This window comes from Thamnophis elegans, chromosome 5 (genome assembly GCF_009769535.1).
Source record: "Thamnophis elegans isolate rThaEle1 chromosome 5, rThaEle1.pri, whole genome shotgun sequence".
Lineage (NCBI taxonomy): Eukaryota > Metazoa > Chordata > Lepidosauria > Squamata > Colubridae > Thamnophis > Thamnophis elegans.
The window spans coordinates 98378610-98386240 of record NC_045545.1 but is presented as its reverse complement, the minus strand read 5'-3'; the positions used below and the strand labels follow the sequence as shown (position 1 = coordinate 98386240).

The following is a 7631-nucleotide window of genomic DNA, read 5'->3' as shown; positions in this document are numbered from 1 at the left end:
CCATTTTATTTTTATACTACTTTTAATCCACCTCTTGGGGGGAGACAGAGAACCCACAGAACAACGACCTTGTTTGGAGGAGAGGAGAGGGGAAAGGAGAATCGAATAGAATAGAATATTAGAGTACAGTAGAATAGAGTCGAATATAGAATAGAATTAAGAATGAGAATGAGAATAGAATAGAATTGAATAGAGAATAGAATAAAGAATGAAAGAACAGAAGAGAATAAAGAAGAGAGAATAGAATAGAATAGAATAGAATATTAAAGTACAGTAGAATATAGAGTAGAATTAAGAATGAGAATAGAATAGAATAGAATTAAGAATGAGAATAGAATTGAATTGAATAGAATAGAGAATAGAGAATAAAATAAAGAATGAAAGAACAGAAGAGAAGAGAATAAAGAAGAGAGAATAGAATAGAATATTAAAGTACAGTAGAGTAGAATATAGAGTACAATTAAGAATGAGAATAGAATAAAGAATGGAAGAACAGAACAGAAGAGAATAAAGGAGAATAGAATAGAATATTAAAGTACAGTAGAGTAGAATATAGAGTAGAATTAAGAATGAGAATAGAATAAAGAATGAAAGAACAGAACAGAAGAGAATAAAGAAGAGAGAATAGAGTAGAATAGAGTGGAGTCGAATGAAATGGAATAAAGAATGAAAGAAGAATAGAATAGAATGGAATATAGAACAGAACAGAATAGAATGAATGAGTTGGAAGGGACCTTGGAGGTCTTCTAGTCTAACCCCGATTAAGCAGGGGACCTATACTATTTCAGATTGTCTGTCCAGTGTCGGTGTCCATCCATTATTCTCTGTCTGGCCTTCAGGTGCCTTGGAGAACAGCTTGACCCCCCTCCTCTCTATGGCAGCCCTTCAAGTATTGGAAGATGCTCTCCTGTCTCCCCTGGTCCTTCTCTTCCCTAGACTAGCCAGGCCCAGTTCCTGCAACCGTTCTTCGCATGTTTGAGCCTCCAGTCCCCTAATTGTCTTTGTTGCTCTTCTCTGCACTTTTTCTACAGTCTCTATTTTCTATAGTGTGATGACCAAAACTGGATGCAGGACTCTAGGTGTTGGAAGGGACCTTGGAGGTCATTTAGTCCAACCCCTTGCTTAGGCAGGAAACCCTATCCCATGCCAGACAAATGGTTATCCAATCTCTTCTTAAAAACCTCCAGTGCTGGAGAGCCCAGGACTTCAAGAGGCAAGCTGCTCCATTTGTTAATTGTCCTCGCTGTTAGGAAGTTTCTCCTTAATTATCTGATTGTAGAAGTTTTACCTTTTGCTTTATATCTGCACTATAAGCCACTGAGAATTCTTTGCATTGCAATGGGGCAAAAGTAGGATTAACAAATAAGTGAAACTGCTTGCCAGATTTCAGAATGAAGGTAGTCAATTCAACCATTCAAAGTTTCACTTAACAACCGTGTTATTAATTTAACAAATGCAATGATTCAGTTAACAACTGTGGCTAGAGAAAGTCATAAACTGGGGCCAAACTCACCTATCCCATGTTTCACTCAGCAGCATAAAGTTTGGGCTCAATCGTGGTCATAATTCAAGGACTATCTGTACTCCTGTAAAAGATATTTTCTGCAAAGAAACACACTGGTAGCTGCAGCTAAATATATTTTCCATTACTGTACCACTCTTAAGATCTTCCTAGGAGAGGAAGCCCAAAGGATCCCTATTGGTAATATTTATTTGTCCAATGTATACAGCTGTCCATCTCATGAACAAGTGACTTCGTGCAGTGCACGACAAGGATAAGGAACAGTTGTGTAAATAAATAGTAAAATAATATTCATTATTAAAGTTGGTCACACGGTTGGCTCAGATGCTCAGATCAGATTTAGCATTTCTGTCCGTTTATTGAATCCTTCCAGAGGACGTGGGAAGTTTGATGATGTTAAAAGATATTGTTATTAAAAATATTTTTAAAATAATAAACAACAAAGTTTTAAAGAAGAAATATTAAAGGAGAAGACGTTAACCTTACAGGAGCCACCTCAAAAATTCACCAGTCCTTTCATGTCCCTAGGCCTGATTGTGTAACCAGTACTGAGGGAACTTCAGAAAGTGAAAAGACCTGAGGCCAGCTTTAATTTGGGGGAAGACTATCCCACAAAGCAGGTGCCAAAGCAGAAAAGGCCATGCCTTTTCTTAAAGTCACCAAGGTTGAGAAACACTGGTCTAGGGGAACCAGTCAGTTACAGATATTCATGTGTATATCTATTGTATGGATAGAAAGATTGGATAGATAGAAAAATTAGGTAGGCAGACAAGATAGATAGACCGATGGATGGATAGATAGATATGAGAGGGAGGGGAGGGGGGGGGAGAGAGATAATAGGTAGATAGATATAGAGATAGATATAGAGAGATAGAGATAATAGAGCTAGAGCAACAGACCAACCTGACAGACAGATAGATATAGACATGGATAGATGATAGAAAGAGAATCAGAGAGAGATGATAGAATAGATGACAGTTACTGACAGACAGAGATACTCAAGGACCTGAAAATTGCTAACCATCTCAGTTTAAAAATAAAGAAATAAACTGGCAAAATGCAAGAGAGACAGAGAAGGCTTTTGATATCAGGAATAACATCCGCTTGATATTTTTTTAAAAAGCTTTTCATTCATCCGAGTAGAAAGAGCCCACAGCTTAATCCATTTGTTCTAAGACAAACCTGGTTTCGTTTGAAAAGTCTACTCTCGTCAAAAATGCAACATGTTCCCCCCCCCCCCCCAAAAAAAACCATAAATTAGTAAAAGGTGTATTTCCAGTTCTGGCAGCCGCTAAGCATTCACTGTCTGAAGGCAGGCATCAGATCTGCCCAAAACAGCAAAAGAAAACAATTCCTTAGAAAGGACAGTGGGTCACTCTTTATCCCTCAGCCCAGCCCGCCTACCCCATGGAATTCCCTCTCCCCCCCCAGGGTCTGACAGGACTCACACGGAGGGTGTGTGTGTGTGTATGCCTTCAAACTTTGAGGGAACCCTTAAAACCTGTTTCTTCCCTCAAACATTGGGATGGGGAGCTGAGAACAGGGTGAGGATGTGGGGGTGGCATCAGGAAAGTGCAATGGTGCTGCCAGGTTTTCTTGGGACTTGGATGGATAGATCCATCCATCCATCCATCCATCCATCTATCAATCACGCATCTCACCTGAAGGACTGATTTCCTATTTCTTTGTGTTTTATGGCTGAATACATTGTTTTGCTCTTGGCTAACAGGCCACTCAGAATTTGTGTTTTTAAGATGGGCGGCAATGCAAAGGGAATGAATGAATGAATGAATGAATGAACGAACAAACAAACGAATTGGTCGGCTGGGTGACTGAGCCAGTCCCACTCTGGGCCCAGCCTACCACACAGGGTTGTTGTTATGAGGAAAAGAGAAGGCAGGAGGATTAGGCATGTTCCCCAGTGTGTGTGTGTACACTGTATATTGTGTGTGTATGTATGTATGCGTGTATGCATATACATGCATACATACACACATACAATATACAGTATACACACACACATATATATACACATATGTATATATGTGTATCTATCTGTGTGTAGGCCTATGCTGCTGTACATATATGAATGTATATATATATATGTGTGTGTGTATGTGTTGCATTTGTGCTGTGTTTGCCTCAGTTTATGACTATTAAGTATGTATGTATGTATGTATTTAGTGACACAACCCCTGGTATGCCCAAATATGGGAGGAAGTCTACTGCTTCCTTTCTCTGTCTATCGGCTCGTCACAAGAAACCATCAAGACAGAAACCCAATATTTTTACTGTTGCCTTTGTTATATTTGTGTTGTATTTGTGCTGATAAATAACACATCTGCCTAATATGTAATACAGCCCAGGTTCGAATCCCAGTAAGGGTATGGCTAGCTGATGAGAGCTAAATAGCTTGAAATAGATCTATACTAGTCTCCCTTTATTTATTTATCAGCACAAATACAACACACACACACACACACATATATAAATACACACACATAATATTTTTTATTTTACCACATACTTTCAGGCAGAGAGCATGCCAAATCCCCCTGCCTTCTCATTTCTCCGTAACAACCCAGAAAGGGACTGGCCAGCTATCATCCATTCCTTCCATCATTCTTAGTGCTCATCGCACAATCAGCCTTCAATGTTCAGACTGGATTCGGCCTTTTCATCCATTTTTTTTAATTTTTCTTTTTATGAATGAATGAAAGGCAGCTGGCTGACTTCGGGCCAGTCCCAGGGTGGCAGTTGTGGGGAAAAGAGAAGGCAGGAGGATTGGGCATGTTCGTGTGTGTGTGTGTGCGTGCGCACGCATGCACGTACTGTATTGTGTGTGTATGTATCCATATATATGTGCTTGTATGTATGTACGTGTGTGTATGTGTGTGGCCTATGCTGCTATACATACATACACATGCACACACACACACAGACACACACCAATATTTTTTATTTTACCACATATTTTCAGGCAGAGAGCATGCCGAATCCCCGCCCCCCTTCTCATTTCCCCACAACCCCCCTACAAGATTTTCATCCATTTTTTTAAAATTTTTCTTTTTATGAATGAATGAAAGGCAGCTGGCTGACTTCGGGCCAGTCCCTCTCTCGGCCCGGCCTACCTCCCAGGGTTGTTGCTGTGGGGGTGGGTGGGTGGGGGGAGAGAGAAACAGGAGGAAGAAAGAAGCATTAAAAGCCTGTTATTCGCCTGGAGTTCTATATTTTAAATAAATATTAAATATTAAATATTCGCCTGGAGTTCTATATTTTAAATAAATATTAAATATTCGCCTGGAGTTCTATATTTTAAATAAATATTAAATATTAAATATTCGCCTGGAGTTCTATATTTTAAATAAATATTAAATATTAAATATTCGCCTGGAGTTCTATATTTTAAATAAATATTAAATATTCGCCTGGAGTTCTATATTTTAAATAAATATTAAATATTAAATATTCGCCTGGAGTTCTATATTTTAAATAAATATTAAATATTCGCCTGGAGTTCTATATTTTAAATAAATATTAAATATTAAATATTCGCCTGGAGTTCTATATTTTAAATAAATATTAAATATTAAATATTCGCCTGGAGTTCTATATTTTAAATAAATATTAAATATTCGCCTGGAGTTCTATATTTTAAATAAATATTAAATATTAAATATTCGCCTGGAGTTCTATATTTTAAATAAATATTAAATATTCGCCTGGAGTTCTATATTTTAAATAAAGCGGGATATAAATGTAAAAAAAAAACAAAAAACCACAAAAGCGGATCAGGGGGAAAAAAAGAAAAGAAAATCAAGGTAGGGAAGGAGGGCGAAGCGCCGGGCCTCCCTCCCTCCCCCTGCCAAAGCTTACCTGGCGGCCGGCGGCCCCTCCGCCCATGGCCGGCGCCGCCTCAGAGGGCTCGGTAGGCCTGGCGCTGCCGCGGTGCCCGATGGGGCTTGTAGTCCTCCCGTGCTGGGCCTGGGAGGGTCCCTGGCGGGCGTTTCCCCCCACCCTCCCCGGGGTAGACGGGCTTTTCCCCCGCCTGGGATCCGGCGTGAGGCGGCCTCGTTGCCGCGGCCGCCGCTGAGGCCGCCGCCGCCGCCGCCGCTCACTTCCTTGGCAACGCGGCCGCCCGCCCACAAGCCCCTCACTTCCCTAGCGACCGGCGGCCTTGCCTAGCAACGGGAGACACGCCCGGACACGCCTCCTCCGGTCTCCGGGGCGACGGAGGAGGGGCGACATCCGGACGCTTCGCTACTTCCGGAAGGAGGCCGCGTGAGGCGCACCGGGCTCGCCTGAGAGGCGGCCCCGGTTCCCTTCGCAGTTTCCTGGATGGGGCTGGAACTGAGAGGCCGGGGCTCGGCGCGGCCTGTATGGACGTAGGATCAGAATCCCGAGAGGGCACCCGCGGGAGGCCTTCCACACCCGCATTGCCCGTTGGGGGTTGTTGCAGCGTTTGCAAAAGACTCTAAGGCAGTGTTTCTCAACCTTGGCAACTTGAAAATGTCCGGACTTCAACTCCCAGAATTCCCCAGCCAGCATTCGCTGGCTGGGGAATTCTGGGAGTTGAAGTCCAGACATCTTCAAGTTGCCAAGGTTGAGAAACACTGCTCTAAGGGCTGAGCTATTAGTATTACTATAGGTAGTTCTCGACCTACGACCATTTGAAACTAGGTTCAGCGGCTAAGACACTGAGCCTGTCGGTTAGAAAAGTCGGCGGTTCAAATCCCTAGTACCGATCTCCTGCATAAGCAGGGGGTTGGACTAGAAGACCTCCAAGGTCCCTTCCCACTCCGTTGCCGTTAAACATTGAGCCCAAACTTTCTGTTGTTCTGTTGTTGGGTGAAGAAGAAAAGAGAGACAGAGGTGCTGAAAGTCCCTGGTTTTATGCCCTCTCGGGCCTTTGATCTTCATCTTGTCTTGGGTTATCAGATTCCCATGGGAGCCATGCAAGGTCAACACTCTAGGCTGTGCTTTGGGTTGAGCTCTCAGATGCCATGTGGGGAGTTGGGTAAAGGGCCAATATCATCATGCCTTAATCCCATCTGGAGCTGAAGGGGAGAACTCTTTATTATGTAAAGTGGACTAGCTCAGGCTTTAATGGCCCATTGACAAAGTGGGGATGGGCAGGAAGCTGCAGGCAGCTACTCTGTCTTTTAAAACACGTTTCTTCCTTTTCACATCCAGAGAAATATTCTGCCTTTTCAATATTTCCTAGGATATTTCATTTTTTTTTCTTCCTGGGAGAGGGCTGGGTGATAACTTCCTACAGTTGCAACCTGTACAAAGGTTTGCGATTAAAAAAAACAGAAAACAGACAACGTGACCCTTTCTGGAGGAAGATGAAGAAGGTCCAAACGTCCATCTCCAAAGGTTACAGGTGGTCATACTGTACTTTTTCCTCCCACCTAGCAACCCATTGCACCTGTCCTCCCTGAGATAGCTCCCACGCTTCCTCCTCCAGGGTTAATAAGAAACCTTCCTGACTAGGTATCCCGCAGAGCCCAAGCAGAAGAGACCAGACAGGTAATGGCTTGATTTTTTTCTCTCTCTCTCCCCCCTTTCATTTAAGGACTCCAAAATCATCTCCCTGGATAATTCTGCATTGCAGGTGAAGAGGTGAACTACGAGAGTTGAACTCTGCTAAGAGGCTCTCTTCTAGCCTTGAATTGAATTGAATTTATTTCATTTATATGCTGCCCTTTTCCCCCCGAAGGGGACTCAGGGCAGCTCACAATCCAAGTCAAGGGAAGGGGTACAAATAAGGAATAAAAAAGACGAACAAAACAATACACAATTTAAAAGCACACAACAACCTGGAATTGGTCAGAAGAATCCATAACTCAACCTGTTTAAAATATGGCTTGCTTTTTTTTAAAAAATTCTTCGCACTCGGGCTTGTGAAGAACTGGTAGGTTTGGTTCAGGCAGTGGTGTGTAAGCAGTCCTGGAGGTTGAGTGAATCGTGGTTTATTTCATCTTTTGAACGTAAGATCCTGTAGAGATTCTCCGTCAAAAAGGGGCTTTTTTTTTTCAAGAGGCAACTGGACTCTCTGTTTTTTTTTCCTTTTGAAGGCTTTTCGCTTCTCATCCAAGGAGCTTCT

General features: G+C 42.4%; 1 protein-coding gene across 1 annotated transcript in view; it reads right to left on the bottom strand.

The window, feature by feature from the left end:
* The window catches only part of KIF3B (kinesin family member 3B), a 25894-nt gene extending 20248 nt beyond the window's left edge, over positions 1 to 5646 (bottom strand). The window contains exon 1 of the mRNA XM_032218424.1: positions 5399 to 5646. The gene's annotated coding sequence lies outside the window, so the exon portion shown is untranslated. The remainder of the gene's footprint in view (positions 1 to 5398) is intronic.
* Positions 5647 to 7631: the final 1985 nt, after the last annotated feature.